Below are 16846 nucleotides of genomic sequence, written 5' to 3' on the forward strand. Positions count from 1 at the left end.
ATCTTGTGCGTTTATTATTTTTCAAAGCGAGGGTTTCCTAATGGATTGAGAGAACAATAAATTATTACAACAACCGCTGTGTTTATTTCATTAAACTACTTTTAAATCATGTGTGTGTGTTTTTTAACCCTTTCCAACAATTGGATTAATAATGGATAGGTGTCATAATTGACGCCTCTCCATTATTAATCTGGCTTAATGTCACCTTACAATAGCAAGGTGGCATTAACCCTTCATTACCCCATATCCCACCGCTACAGGGAGTGGGAAGAGAGTGGCCAAGTGCCAGAATAGGCGCATCTTCCAGATGTGCCTTTTCTGGGGTGGCTGGGGGCAGATGTTTTTAGCCACGGGGGGGCCAATAACCATGGACCCTCTCCTGGCTATTAATATCTGCCCTCAGTCACTGGCTTTACCATTCTGGCGGAGAAAATTGCGCGGGAGCCCACGCCAATTTTTTCCGCCATTTAACCCTTTATTTGAGCAGCTACAGCGGCCAAATTTTGCACATACACACTACTAACATTAGTAGTGTGGAATATGCAAAAAAAAAGAGGATATGAGATGGTTTACTGTATGTAAACCATGTCTCATATCATGTCGGGTTTGTGAAGGAGAAATGTAAAGCCGGCAATTGAATTAGCGGCTTTTATGCTATCTAGCGCTGCATTAAATATAAATATACATATATAGGTGTCTCACTGACATATATATATGTATATACACACATTCTATGTGCATATATCTACTCTATTCTAACCTGTCAGTGTGATTTTACTGTACACCGCGCTGAATTGCCGGCTTTTCAAAGGACACCGGTGCGTAAAAATCGGACAGAACTCGCATGGTGCGAGTGCTGTGCGATTTTTTTTCTCGCACCCATTGACTTGCATTGGCAAGTCTCGTCCGAGACTCGCAGCAAATCGCAGCAAGCTGCGATTTTTTTCTCAGTCCGATTTCGGCCGAGAAAAAAATCGCAAATGAAAAGACACCTATTGAATAACATTGGTCCGAGTGCAATCCGATTTTTTATCGGATTGCACTCGTCCGTTTTCCTCGCCAGTGGAAATGAGCCCTTACAGTGGCTTTACACCTGTTTTACCACATCTTTAAGATCAACAGTGTAACGTTTATAATTTCATTTTGTAAGTACATGCTGACGTTATAGTCATTTCTTATGTAACACTCAGATTTAATTTTATTTTTTTGTTGCTATATATACAGTAGAGATAAAATGTAATGTCACAGTACAAATGTAAATTGTTACTTAGGAAAATTAATTACTGGCTTATACTACAAGTAAATGTTCATCACCACACATGGCCACAAAGGAAATTAAATTTGAGCATTACAAAAATTATAAAAATTCTGGTACTTAGCTACAGCAATGAATGTTTGTACAAGAAAAGAGATGGCAATGACAGATACGACAAACAGTATTACAAGATAATGCACTATCCAAACACTAAATTTCATGTAAACACATGCCATTGAAATAGAGATGATTTCTATTCCATACAGAAAAACATTTACATATTATTGCATTTTTTTCTTATTTTACAAGAAAATGTTGCAGAAAGAAAGGTACATTGCCTTTGATCATCAAAGTAGTAATGGAATTCTATGAAAAAAGATTGTATCTGGAATGAATAATTCATAATTAAGTTCAGTTTCTCCATTATATTTTTACAGTGATATAGTATGCTGTCATTGTGCTGACTCTCAATAAAAAACATATTAAAATTCTACAATTAGATTTCCAAAAATATCATTGTACTGCAAGTGTAAACAATATAAGGCCCATGGGTCACATATGTCCTGCCATGCTAATTTGTGGGGCCCATAATAATCTGGTTACATACATTCTTAAATGTATCTGACAGCAGTTCACATTGTTTGTTCCATTATAATTATGCACTGTGTGACCATCTCTGGAGAACCTTATTTATTGTCAAAGAGGTTACCAAGCATACTATCTTCACTGTCATTTATGAGAGTAGCGAAACACTTCACCATTTTAGCAACTCACGCAAATTACAATGGAGAGAACCAGATGGATGCATTGACATGGAAACCCTGAGCTTTGGGGGAAGCTGAGGGGGTCTTGCATGTTTGCCAGTTTTTACCAAATCAGGGCTTTAAGAGATAAGCACATACACCACATTATCAGTTGGTATACAAGACTTGTTTACATTGCTGATAGAGGTTTTGATGACACAGCATTTCTTCTTAAGCCCCCGTCACACTTAAGGCCCCGTCACACATAGTGACGCTGCAGCGATACAGACAACGATGCCGATCGCTGCAGCATCGCTGTTTAGTCGCTGTGTGGTCGCTGGAGAGCTGTCACACAGACCGCTCTCCAGCGACCAACGATGCCGAGGTCCCCGGGTAACCAGGGTAAACATCGGGTTGCTAAGCGCAGGGCCGCGCTTAGTAACCCAATAATTACCCTGGTTACCAGTGTAAAATGTAAAATAACAAACAGTACATACTCACCTTCGCGTCCCCCGGCGTCCGCTTCCTGCACTGACTGAGCGCCGGCCCTAACAGCAGAGCGGTGACGTCACCGCTGTGCTGTACTTTCACTTTACGGCCGGCAGTCAGTCAGTGCGGGAAGCGGACGGCAAGGGACCTGACGGACACCGGAATGTGAGTATGTACTGTTTTTTTTTTTTTACATTTACGATGGTAACCAGGGTAAACATCGGGTTACTAAGCGCGGCCCTGCGCTTAGTAACCCGATGTTTACCTTGGTTACCCGGGGACCTCGGCATCGTTGGTCGCTGGAGAGCTGTGACGCAGCAAAAACTTGTGACTCAGCAGCGATCTCGCTAGCGATCTCGCTATGTGAGACGGGGCCTTAAGCGAGGTCGCTAGCGAGATCGCTGCTGAGTCACAAGTTTTGTGACGCAACAGCGACCTCAGTAGCGATCTCGCTATGTTTGACATGTAGCAGCGACCAGGCCCCTGCTGTGAGATCGTTGGTCGTGTCGGAATGGCCTGGACCTTTTTTTGATCGTTGAGGTCCCGCTGACATCGCTGAATCGGTGTGTGTGACACGGATTCAGCGATGTCTTCACTGGTAACCAGGGTAAAAACCAAACACTACATACTCACATTCCGGTGTCCGTCAGGTCCCTTGCCGTCTGCTTCCAGCACTGACTGACTGCCGGCCGTAAAGTGAAAGCACAGCACAGCGGTGACGTCACCGCTCTGCTGTTAGGGCCGGCGCTCAGTCAGTGCAGGAAGCGGACGCCGGGGGACGCGAAGGTGAGTATGTAGTGTTTGTTTTTTTACATTTTACACTGGTAACCAGAGTAAACATCGGGTTACTAAGCGCGGCCCTGCGCTTAGTAACCCGATGTTTACCTTGGTTACCCGGGGACCTCAGCATCGTTGGTCGCTGGAGAGCTGTCTGTGTGACAGCTCCCCAGCGACCACACAGCGACTAAACAGCGACGCTGCAGCGATCGGCATCGTTGTCTGTATCGCTGCAGCGTCGCTAAGTGTGACGGGGCCTTCAGTTATGCCAGACGTAAATTCAGTAGGCCCAGAATCATAAACTGTTGTCTGAATATTAACTCTTATTGTAGGTTGAACTGATATTTGTAAATGGACTAATGGTTATTTACTTCCTATATCAGCTCCTACAGTTTATGGGACTGTGTCGAAATTTGGTTGTTCCAAAATTGACTATTCTCATATATTCTCTAGAACTTGTTTTTTGTGAAACTTCACCTCTTTAAAATAAAAATAAAATTTGGCCTGGTATAGGTGTAGAAATGTGGTCCCTCAGTACTCAGTCCCCCGCCACCACTATTTTTCCCATTGTGACGTCCCAGCCTTGTACCAGCACGTGTTCAGGAACATCACCCGTTCCCTTACCAACACGGTTACTGTGATTGTCCACTTAACAACCGACACATGGACAAAGTTTATGACAAGAGACGCTAAATTTTGCTAACTGCATACTGTGTGAACATTGCGGAGGCTGGAGCTGAGTCATATCGTGGCATGGCACATGTTTCACTGACGCCGAGGATTGCTGCTTCTACTTCTATCAGGGTTTCCTTCACCTCCTACACCAGTTCCTGAAGTCCCTTCTGCACCTCCTCATCCTCCATTTCCGATGTGATATCTCAAAACATGTTGACCACTAGTGTTGAGCGATACCGTCCGATACTTGAAAGTATCGGTATCAGAAAGTATCGGCCGATACCGGCAAAGTATCGGATCTAATCCGATACCGATACCCGATACCAATACAAGTCAATGGGACTCAAGTATCGGACGGTATCCCTGATGGTTCCCAGGGTCTGAAGGAGAGGAAACTCTCCTTCAGGCCCTGGGATCCATATTACTGTGTAAAATAAAGAATTAAAATAAAAAATATTGCTATACTCACCTCTCCGACGCAGCCTGCACATTACCGAGGGAACCGGCAGCCTTATTTGCTTAAAATGCGCGCGTTTACTGCCTTCCGTGACGTCACGGCTTCTGATTGGTCGCGTGCCGCCCATGTGACGGCGACGCGACCAATCACAACAAGCCGTGACATAATTTCAGGTCCTGAATGCCTAATTCTAGGCATTCAGGATTTGAAAATTACGTCACGGCTTGTGATTGGTCGCGTGCCGCCCATGTGACTGCGACGCGATCAATCACAACAAGCCGTGATGTAATTTTCAGGTCCTGAATGCCTAATTCTAGGCATTCAGGATTTGAAAATTACGTCACGGCTTGTGATTGGTCGCGTCGCGGTCATATGGGCGGCACGCGACCAATCACAAGCCGTGACGTAATTTTCAAATCCTGAATGCCTAGAATTAGGCATTCAGGACCTGAAATTACGTCACGGCTTGTTGTGATTGGTCGCGTCGCGGTCACATGGGCGGCACGCGACCAATCACAAGCCGTGACGTAATTTTCAAATCCTGAATGCCTAGAATTAGGCATTCAGGACCTGAAATTACAACACGGCTTGTTGTGATTGGTCGCGTTGCGGTCACATGGGCGGCACGCGACCAATCACAAGCCGTGATGTCACGGAAGGCAGTAAACGCGCGCATTTTAAGCAAAGAAGGCTGCCGGTTCCCTCGGTGAGGTGCAGGCTGCGTCGGAGAGGTGAGTATAGCAATATTTTTTATTTTAATTCTTTATTTTACACATTGCTATTAATCCCGATACCGATTCCCGATATCACAAAAGTATCGGATCTCGGTATCGGAATTCCGATACCCGCAAGTATCGGCCGATACCCGATACTTGTGGTATCGGAATGCTCAACACTATTGACCACATAAGCTGAAAGCTCTGCAGCACTGCCTCAACGAAGCAGCAACAGGCTTTGCTGAAGCTAATTTGTCTAGGAAACAGACTGCACACCGCGGCACAGTTACTTAAAGGAATAACAGACCAGACAGATACAATCCAGCCTCATCTCATCTGCTCAGTGCAGATTGAGGAGGTGTAGGCTGAAGAAGAAGAGAACGAACAAGAGCTGGGTGAGCACAAAAGAGGCTAGTACCTACACAAGCTTCACCCTGTCTCTCCTATGTGGGTGAGCTGAGGAGGGGAATGAGGAGGAAAAGAAGGAGGAAAAGGAGAAGTGTTGTGAACTCTGTTTTCAGGCTCCCTCTTGTGGTCCCTGGTGGCTTTGTTTGTTATCCTGCTGGTCTCTGGCTATCAGCTGGTTCGTTATCCTCTGGGAGGTTCCTATATAGCTCTGTTTTACTTCTACTTGTTGCCGGCTGTCGATGTAATCAGTGCAACTCAGATTCCTTCTGACTACCTTGCTCCCAGTCCATCCAGGACAAGCTAAGCTTTCTTTGCTCATTTTTTGATCAGCAGTGTTTATCATGTTTTCTTGTCCAGCTTGCTAAAATGTGATTCCCTCGCTTGCTGGATGCTCTAGTGGACTGAGTTTCTCCCCACACACCATTAGTTGGTGCGTGGGTTCTTGAAATCTCAGGATGGATATTTTGTAAGGGTTTTTTATTGATCGCATAGACCCCTGCTCTATTTTCTGCTTTCTAGTACTAGTGGGCCTCTTTTGCTGAATCTGATTTCATCCCTACGTATGTGCCTTCTTCTTACTTCACCGTTAATATTTGTTGGGGGCTTCTATATCTTTGGGGATTATTTCTCTGGAGGCAAGCGAGGTCTCTCTTTCTCTTTAGGGGTAGCTAGTTCCTCAGGCTGGCTCGGGACGTCTAGGAATTTTTTAGGCACGTTCACCGGCTACCTCTAGTTGTGTTGGATAGGTTCAGATTTGCGATCAGTCCAGTTACCATCTCCCTAGAGCTTGTCCTTAGTTTATTCACTTGCTGGTCTATTCGTGATCCTCAGCCACTAAGGATCATAACAGAGAAGATGGAGAGTAGTCATCATGGTGGAATCAGGAAAGTGTTGGTTGTAGAGACCTTGGCATATATTGCAGACTTTATGTAGCATTGCTTTTCCTGTGACCCACGTGCTACATTCATCTTTGCCAAAAAAGAGTATTGGTTGTGGAACGCCCCCCTGCCTGGGCCTAGGGGTACTCAGTAAAGGGTCCAGTGGTCATTAAAGGGGAAGTCACAGTGGCAGCGACCCGGTCCATGGCCCTGGGCATCCAAATTAATGGGAAGGTCTTTAAGGGGGTTATTAGAAATAAGAATGTTTGTGACTGACGCTGCTTAAACTGGTCCACTGGGGTGATGTTATGGCAGCAGGGATGGTATGGCTTCCCACAGGGGAGACTGGGTCCCCATGGTTCCTGGTGTATATGGCAAGGATAGTGTGGTGCCAGAAATAATCAGATGACACAAGGTTGCAGTCTCTTTACTTGTTTACTGGTCATTCACGGCCACAGTCCAGGGTACTGGTAACAGGTGTTGGTAAGGTCCGGTCGGCCTGGAAGCGATTATGGATCCCCTTTTCAGGTGAGGTTGTAAGCCTTCCTTCTTGCACTGTAAAGCGAGTCCCTTGCTGCCTATGGCTCCACACAAGGTCCTCTCTTTCCCAGTCCTAAGACAGTACCAGCATGGTAGGCAACACGAGCCTTTTTACAAGGGTCTCTAAGATGATTCCGGGCTCTGTATGTTGCTGTACCTTCGGGTGTGGGTGTGGACAGATAACCTGAAGTCTTCTGCCCTCTGGTTCTGCTATGGGACATACAGTTCCACACAGCCTTGGGCTCCCGGCATCCGGTTCCTGCGCTTCAGCGTGGAAGGAGCTCTGTCGCAGCCCTTTTCCATTTCCTTAATTCTCCTGTGCTTCTTCACTCTGGCACGTTCTACAGATGCAATGCTGTCTGCTTCTCCTCTATGGCCTGGAGCTGCATCAACAGGTGGCTGCACGGCTCCAGCTTTACTGCTCACTGTCCTCTCTCCTCCAACTGTCTCTCTCACTGTCTACTGCAGACTGACTGTCTGACATGAACTAACTAACTCCTCCTCCAAGCCAGAATATATATATATATATATATATATATATATATCTAGGGAAACTCTCCTGAAACTGGGTTCAGAGCTCCCCCTTCTGGCCTGGAATCAGAACATGTTGCATGCATGTACCACCTGTTAAAGGGATCCTCCTCACTTCCAGCTATGGCATCACCCTCCCCGAAAGGAAGGCGACACCATTGTAACAGCCGGCTTCCTGGGGTGTTACACTCCCCCCCATTAAATCCAGTACCCCCGGACTGGGAAAAGAAACAAAAACAATAACAGGTTAGAATATTTGCAATATTGTGCAAATATTTTTCGACATGCATTTCAACAGGTACATAAACTTTTTCTTCCCTTTATGGGAGTTTCTTTTCTTTAAACGCTGTAAAACATAATTTACATAAGTGCAACTATTTTAAGCATATCAAAAGTGCAAACATTTTAATACCAGGGTGTCCTTGTGCACCAACGGCAATGAAGCGAGGGACCTGTTCTAAACCCCCATCGTAGGGTTTAGGTGGGCTGCAAGGCATAAACCTCTAGACCACACCAAACGGTTTTTCTTCTGGTCCTTTGAAACAACCCAGGCTCAACTCATGCTGCCAGGGTGTGGATAACCAATAAGGAGCACCTTAGGAGGTGCCAACTATTTACAGTGGAAAGTTTCAGGTTATTCACCATTCATTACCTTACTGTCCTTTAAACTTTAATAAACATTAGTAAAGATTTCTAACCAGGAAACTATTAATTCGCTGAATCCTCATTTACTTATTTCCTCTTCCAGGGCAGATCCTCAGGTTTGCAACCTCCTGGTTGGGAATAGTGCTCTCTGGACAACAGGTGACTCAGATAGGGACAGTCCAGCAACTGCGGTTTGTGTTGCCTGGGTTTGTACTTTAGTTTCAGCGTCTACATCTGAATCACCACGCTTTCCTGTGCATCTTTTTACATTGAGGCTGTGTGCACACGTAGCAGATTTTTTGCGTTTTTTTCACGGTTTTTCGCTATAAAAACGCTATAAAACCGCGAAAAAAACGCTAACATTAAGCATCCTATGTAACAGAATGCAATCCGCATTTTTTGTGCACATGCTGCATTTATTTCCTGAGCGGAATCGCAATCCAGAAAAAAACGCAGCATGTTCATTAAAATTGCGGAATCGCGGCGATTCTGCACACATAGGAGTGCATTGATCTGCTTACTTCCTGCACGGGGCTGTGCACACCATGCGGGAAGTAAGCAGATCATGTGCGGTTGGTACCCAGGGTGGAGGAGAGGAGACTCTCCTCCACGGACTGGGCACCATATAAGTGGTAAAAAAAAAAGAATTAAAATAAAAAATAGCGATATACTCACCCTCTGGCTGCCCGACCTTCTTCAGCGGCTTCCGAGGTGTGTGTGAAGGACCTGCGATGATGTCGCGGTCACATGACCCGCGGTCACGTGACCGCTACGTCAATGGAAGGTCCTGAACACACAGCATTAGGAACGGACGCCGCTGAGGTGAGTATAACCTTTTTTTTTTCTTTTTTTTATTATTTTTAACATTCGATCTTTTACTATAGATGCTGCATAGGCTGCATCTATAGTAAAAAGTTGGTCACACTTGTCAAACACTATGTTTGACAAGTGTGACCAACCTGTCAGTCAGTTTTCCAAGCGATGCTACAGATCGCTTGGAAAACGCTAGCATTCTGCAAGCTAATTATGCTTGCAAAACGCTAGTTTTCTGCGGGTATATGCATGCAAATTCTGCATGCGATATACCCGCGGCAGGAGGCGCAGAATTGCCGCGGAAATTTCCGCGGCAATTCTGCAACGTGTGAACTTAGCCTGAGGGCATAGTATCCTCTTTCTCCATTGTGCCGGGTGAATGTCACTTTATCTCCAGGGTAAAGGTCATGGCACGGGTGTCACTTTAAGGGCTCATTTCCACTGGCGAGGAAAACGGACGAGTGCAATCCGATAAAAAATCGGATTGCACTCGGACCAATGTTATTCAATAGGTGTCTTTTCATTTGCGATTTTTTTTCTCTGCCGAAATCGGACTGAGAAAAAAATCGCAGCATGCTGCGATTTGCTGCGAGTCTCGGACGAGACTCGCCAATGCAAGTCAATGGGTGCGAGAAAAAAATCGCACAGCACTCGCACCATGCGAGTTCTGTCCGATTTTTACGCACCAGTGTCCTTTGAAAAGCCGGCAATTCAGCGCGGTGTACAGTAAAATCACACTGACAGGTTAGAATAGACTAGCTATATACACATAGAATGTGTATATATACATATATATATGTCAGTGAGACACCTATATATGTATATTTATATTTAATGCAGCGCTAGATAGCATAAAAGCCGCTAATTCAATTGCCGGCTTTTGCTTTCTCCTTCACAAACCCGACATGATATGAGACATGGTTTACATACAGTAAACCATCTCATATCCCCATTTTTTTTGCATATTCCACACTACTAATGTTAGTAGTGTGTATGTGCAAAATTTGGCCGCTGTAGCTGCTCAAATAAAGAGTTAAATGGCGGAAAAAATTGGCGTGGGCTCCCGCGCAATTTTCTCCACCAGAGTGGTAAAGCCAGTGACTGAGGGCAGATATTAATAGCCAGGAGAGGGTCCATGGTTATTGGCCCCCCCGTGGCTAAAAACATCTGCCCCCAGCCACCCCAGAAAAGGCACATCTGGAAGATGCGCCTATTCTGGCACTTGGCCACTCTCTTCCCACTCCCTGTAGAGGTGGGATATGGGGTAATGAAGGGTTAATGCCACCTTGCTATTGTAAGGTGACATTAAGCCAGATTAATAATGGAGAGGCGTCAATGATGACACCTATCCATTATTAATCCAATTGTTTGAAAGGGTTAAAAAACACACACACACATGATTTAAAAGTATTTTAATGAAATAAACACAGCGGTTGTTTTAATATTTTATTGCTCTCTCAATCCATTTGCTGACCCTCGCTTGGCAAAACAATAAATGCACAAGATACATACCCTCTGTTGAACCGTCACGTCCCACGAGGTAATCCATCTGAAGGGGTTAAAATAATTTACAAGCAGGAGCCCTGCAAATGCAGCTGTGTGCTCGTGCTTGTAATTCCCCGGAGAATGAAGGAAATGTAGGTCATTGACCTACATTTCCTTCAGTCGCGGTGATGCGCCCCCTGGTGGATGTCCTCATATGACCTGGAGCGTGGGAAAAAGTTCCCAGGCTGCAGTTCATGAGAACATCCAGCAGGGGCGCATCACCGCGACTGAATGTAAGTATAGATCACTCTGCTTTCCTTTCAGCACCCGGGGATTACAGGCACGAGCGAGTGGTTTATCGCAGCTCATGCCTGTAATATTAGTTAACCCCTTCAGATGGATTACCTCGTGGGACGTGATAGGACATCAGAAGGTATGTATATTGTGTGTTTATTATTTTGCCAAGCGAGGGTGTTGCTGATGGATTGAGAGAGCAATAAATTATTAAAACAACCTGTTTGTTTCTTTCATTAAAATACTTTTTAATCGTGTGTGTGTGTGTTTTTTAACCCTTTCAGGCAAATGGATTAATAATGGATAGGTGTCATAATTGACGCCTCTCCATTATTAATCTGGCTTAATGTCACCTTACAATAGCAAGGTGGCATTAACCCTTCATTACCCCATATCCCACCGCTACACGGGAGTGGGAAGAGAGTGGCCAAGTGCCAGAATAGGCGCATCTTCCAGATGTGCCTTTTCTGGGGTGGCTGGGGGCAGATGTTTTTAGCCACGGGGGGGCCAATAACCATGGACCCTCTCCTGGCTATTAATATCTGCCCTCAGTCACTGGCTTTACCACTCTGGCGGAGAAAATTGCGCGGGAGCCCACGCCAATTTTTTCCGCCATTTAACCCTTTATTTTAGCAGCTACAGCGCAGAAATTTTGCACATACACACTACTAACATTAGTAGTGTGGAATATGCAAAAAAAAGGGGATATGAGATGGTTTACTGTATGTAAACCATGTCTCATATCCTGTCGGGTTTGTGAAGGAGAAGGAAAAAGCCGGCAATTGAATTAGAGGCTTTTAAGCTATCTTGCGCTGCATTAAATATAAATATACATATATAGGTGTCTCACTGACATGTATATATGTATATATACACATTCTATGTGCACACCATTCCACTGAAACTGCCCTAACTAAGGTCACCAATGACCTCTTAACCGCCAAGAGCAAGCGACACTACTCTGTTCTCCTCCTCCTCGACCTGTCGGCTGCCTTTGACACAGTGGACCATTCCCTATTATTACAGACCCTCTCATCCCTTGGCATCACAGACTTGGCCCTATCCTGGATCTCATCATACCTAACAGACCGGACATTCGGCGTCTCCCACTCACACACCACCTCCTCACCTCGCCCCCTATCTGTCGGAGTCCCACAAGGTTCAGTCCTTGGGCCCCTGCTCTTCTCCATTTACACCTTTGGCCCTGGGACAGCTCATAGAATCTCATGGCTTTCAGTATCACCTCTACGCTGATGACACACAGATCTACATCTCTGGACCAGATATCACCTCCCTACTAACCAGAATCCCTCAATGTCTGTCCACTATTTCATCCTTCTTCTCCGCTAGATTTCTGAAACTTAACATGGACAAAACAGAATTCATCATCTTTCCCCCATCTCACGTGACCCCCCCAACGAACCTATCCATTACAGTAAATGGCTGCCCACTCTCCCCAGTCCCACAAGCTCACTGCCTCGGGGTTATCTTTGACGCTGATCTCTCCTTCAAACCACATATCCATGCCCTTTCCACTTCCTGCCGACTTCAACTCAAAAATATTTCACGAATCCGTTCATTCCTCAACCAAGAATCTGCAAAAACCGTAGTCCATGCCCTCATCATCTCTCGCCTTGACTACTGCAACCTCCTGCTCTGTGGCCTCCCCTCAAACACTCTCGCACCCCTCCAATCTATTCTAAACTCTGCTGCCCGACTAATCCACCTGTCCCCCCGCTATTCTCCGGCCTCTCCCCTCTGTCAATCCCTTCACTGGCTCCCCATTGCCCAGAGACTCCAGTACAAAACCCTAACCTTGACGTACAAAGCCATCCACAACCTGTCTCCTCCTTACATCTGTGACCTCATCTCCCGGTACTTTCCTACACGCAACCTCCGATCCTCACAAGATCTCCTTCTCTACTCCCCTCTTATCTCCTCTTCCCACAATCGTATACAAGACTTCTCTCGCGTATCACCCCTACTCTGGAACCCTCTACCACAACACATCAGACTCTCACCTACCATCGAAACCTTCAAAAAGAATCTGAAGACCCACCTCTTCCGACAAGCCTACAACCTGCAGTAACCACCAATCAACCAAACCGCTGCATGACCAGCTCTATCCTCACCTACTGTATTCTCAACCATCCCTTGTAGATTGTGAGCCTTCGCTGGCAGGGTCCTCTCTCCTACTGTACCAGTTATGACTTGTATTGTTCAAGATTATTGTACTTGTTTTTATTATGTATACCCCTCCTCACTTGTAAAGCACCATGGAATAAATGGCGCTATAACAATAAATAATAATAATAATAATATATCTACTCTATTCTAACCTGTCAGTGTGATTTTACTGTACACGGCGCTGAATTGCCGGATTTTCAAAGGACACTGGTGCGTAAAAATCAGACAGCAATACGGATGTCATACTGATGTCATACGGATGATGCGATTAAAAATCGCATTGCACTCGCATTGCACTCGCATGACAATCGCATACGTTACATCCGTTTTTTCGGTCCAGATTACGGACCGATTTGTCTCTCGCCAGTGGAAATGAGCCCTAAGAGTGCGACTCAATGTCTCTATGGCTGACAAAGAGTTCTGAGGGCTCTTTTGGTTCACTGGTGATAACCCAGCTCTTGTTCAAATTAAGAGACCACAGTGCCCTGCCTCAGCGGGTTTCGATCAGCAGGTCTAACTTTGTTCCAAGTCTCCGTATAAATGCAGCAAAGTATTAAGTTACAGGGGCCGAATAATATTGCATGCCGCACTTTCCAGTTTTTGAATTTCCACAAAAATTTTAATTAACCAATACATACATGAAGTTCAAGTTCACAATTGTGTTCCACTTGTTGTTGATTCTTCACCAAAAATTTACATTTGGTATCTTTACACTGTGTTCCAAATTATTATGCAAATTGGATTTAAGTGTCTTAAAGATTTAATTGTTTTGTTTTTCAAATAAACTCGTGGGTGGTATTGTGTCTCAGGGCTCAATGGATCACTGAAATCAATCTTAAACACATGTGATAATTAGTTTTCCAGGTGATTCTAATTAAAGGAAAACTACTCAAAAATGATGTTCCACATTATTATGCAGGTCACAGGTTTCAAGCAATATGGGAATTAAAAAGGATCTCTCTGCTGCTGAAAAGCGTTAAATAGTGCAATGCCTTGGACAAGGTATGAAAAAATTAGATATTTCACGAAAACTTAAGAGTGATCATCATACTCTGATGAGATTTGTGACTGAAACAGAGCACAGACAGAGGTCATGCAAATAAAGGCATAATGAGGAAGTTTTCTGCCAGACAAATTCATTGGATTAAGAGAGCAGCTGCCAAAATACCATTACAAAGCAGCAAACAGTTATTTGAAGCTGCTGGTGCGTCTGGAGTCCCTCGAACCTCAAGGTGTAGGCTCCTTCAAAGGCTTGCTGTGGTGCATAAACCTACTATTCGGCCACCCCTAAACAGTGTTCACAAGCAGAAACAGTTGCAGTGGGCTCAGACATACATGAAGACTAATTTTCAAACAGTCTTGTTTTTACCTTTTTGGAAGTGCATCTGAACAGCAAGGTGGATTGCTGTTGAGGGGAGATAGAGAGAAAAAAAAAAAAATCTATAAATCTTCAGCACAGCGAGTGTGAGCGAGCTGAGTGTGACCTGAGTGTAAGTGTGGACGGCGGTAAGTGTGTGACTTGTGATTCAGTGACTTTGGAATCAGGGAGTTTCCAAGGGAGGAATTGCTTCTGTTTTTTTTTTTTTTTTTTTGGTTTAATTAATACTTTGTATTTATTTTTAATTAACGTTTCTGTGTGGTGCAATCCCCATTAGGAAATGTGCTCCACAATTGTTAATGCCATCCAGTGTACATCTTGCCACATGTATGCAGTCCTTGACCAGCCGGTCGAGGGTGCATACTGCTGTGCGAGATGTGAGCACATTGTGCATTTGGAAACCCAGATACTGGATCTAAATGTGCAGCTGGCAACACTGAGATCCATAGACAATATGGAGAGGAGTCTTCTGCTCACAGAGCAGACGCTCAATGGGATAGATGAGGAGGGGGATGGTAGGATGGAGCTGCAGGACAGTGTGGCAGTTAGCTGGGTGACAGATAGAAGGCGGGGTAGAGGGAAGAGTGCCAGGGAGGCTAGTCCTGATCTGGCACACCCCAATAAGTTTGCTAAGTTGGCAGATGAGGGGGGTGCCAGTGCAGGGGTAGCACTGCTGCAGCCAGGCATGTCCTCTGAAAGCCGGAGGAGTGACTGCTCCAGTAAGGAGGGAAAAAGGAGAGCAGGGCAGGCCAGACAGGTGCTGGTAGTGGGGGACTCAATTATTAGGGGAACAGATAGGGCAATCTGTCACAAAGACAGGGATCGTCGGACGGTGTGCTGCCTACCTGGCGCTCGAGTCCGACACATCGCTGATCGGGTGGACAGATTACTGGGAGGGGCTGGGGAGGACCCAGCGGTCATGGTGCACATTGGCACAAATGACAAAGTTAGAGGTAGGTGGAAGGTCCTTAAAGATGATTTCAGGGAATTAGGCTGCAAGCTGAAAGCAAGGACCTCCAACGTGGTATTTTCCGAAATACTGCCTGTACCACGTGCCACGCCAGAGAGGCAACGGGAGATTAGGGAGGTTAATAAGTGGCTCAAGAATTGGTGTAGGAAGGAGGGGTTTGGGTTCCTGCAGAACTGGGCCGACTTCTCAGTTGGCTACAGGCTCTACGCTAGGGACGGGCTGCACCTCAATGGGGAAGGTGCAGCTGTGCTGGGGGAGAAAATGGTTAGAAGGTTGGAGGAGTGTTTAAACTAGGGATTGGGGGGGAGGGTATTCATTTTATAGGAGGGGAAGATAGTGCAGATAGAGACCTGGGCACAAATAAGGAAGTTGGGGGTGGCGGTGGCATGGGGGGTGGGGTTAGAACAGTTAGTAATTTAAGAAAGAATAGAGGTACAGAGAGTAACATCAAGTGCATGTATACTAATGCCAGAAGCCTCGCCAACAAAATGGATGAATTAGAACTAATGTTGTTGGAGCATAATTATGACATGGTGGGGATATCTGAGACGTGGCTGGATGAGAGCCATGACTGGGCGGTTAACTTGCAGGGCTATAGCCTTTTCAGAAATGACCGTACAGATAAGCGAGGGGGTGGGGTGTGTCTGTATGTAAAATCGACCTTAAAACCCATCCTGCGTGATAATATAGGTGAATCTAATGAAAATGTAGAGTCTCTGTGGGTGGAGATAAGGGGAGGGGGAAAAAATAATAAATTACTGATAGGGGTTTGTTATAAATCTCCAAAACTAATGGAAGCAATGGAGAATATCCTCGTAAAGCAAATAGATGAAGCTGCGACTCAAGGAGAAGTCATTATTATGGGGGACTTCAACTACCCTGAAATAGATTGGGGAACAGAAACCTGCAGTTCCAGCAAAGGTAATCGGTTTTTGACAACTATGAGAGACAATTACCTTTCACAACTGGTTCAGGACCCAACAAGGAGGGGGGCACTGCTAGACCTAATATTAACCAACAGGCCAGACCGCATATCAAATATAAGGGTTGGGGGTCACTTGGGGAATAGTGATCACAAAATAATAAGTTTTCATGTAACCTTTAATAAGATGGGTAGAAGGGGGGTGACAAGGACACTAAACTTCAGGAGGGCAAATTTCCAACGGATGAGAGAGGATCTTGGTGCAATTAACTGGGACGATATCCTGAGACACAAAAATACACAAAGAAAATGGGAGACATTTATTAGCATCCTGGATAGGACCTGTGCACAGTATATACCGTATGGGAATAAACATACTAGAAATAGGAGGAAACCAATATGGCTAAATAGAGCTGTAAGGGGCGCAATAAGGGACAAAAAGAAAGCATTTAGAGAATTAAAGGAAGTAGGTAGTGAGGAGGCATTAAATAAATACAGAAAATTAAATACATTCTGTAAAAAGCAAATCAAGGCAGCAAAGATTGAGACAGAGAGACTCATTGCCAGAGAGAGTAAAAATAATCCCAAAATATTCTTTAACTATATAAATAGTAAGAAACTAAAAAATGACAGTGTTGGCCCCCTTAAAAATAGTCTGGGTGAAATGGTGGATGAGGATGAGG

The sequence above is a fragment of the Ranitomeya variabilis genome, chromosome 3 (assembly GCF_051348905.1).
Source record: "Ranitomeya variabilis isolate aRanVar5 chromosome 3, aRanVar5.hap1, whole genome shotgun sequence".
Classification (NCBI taxonomy): Eukaryota; Metazoa; Chordata; class Amphibia; order Anura; family Dendrobatidae; genus Ranitomeya; species Ranitomeya variabilis.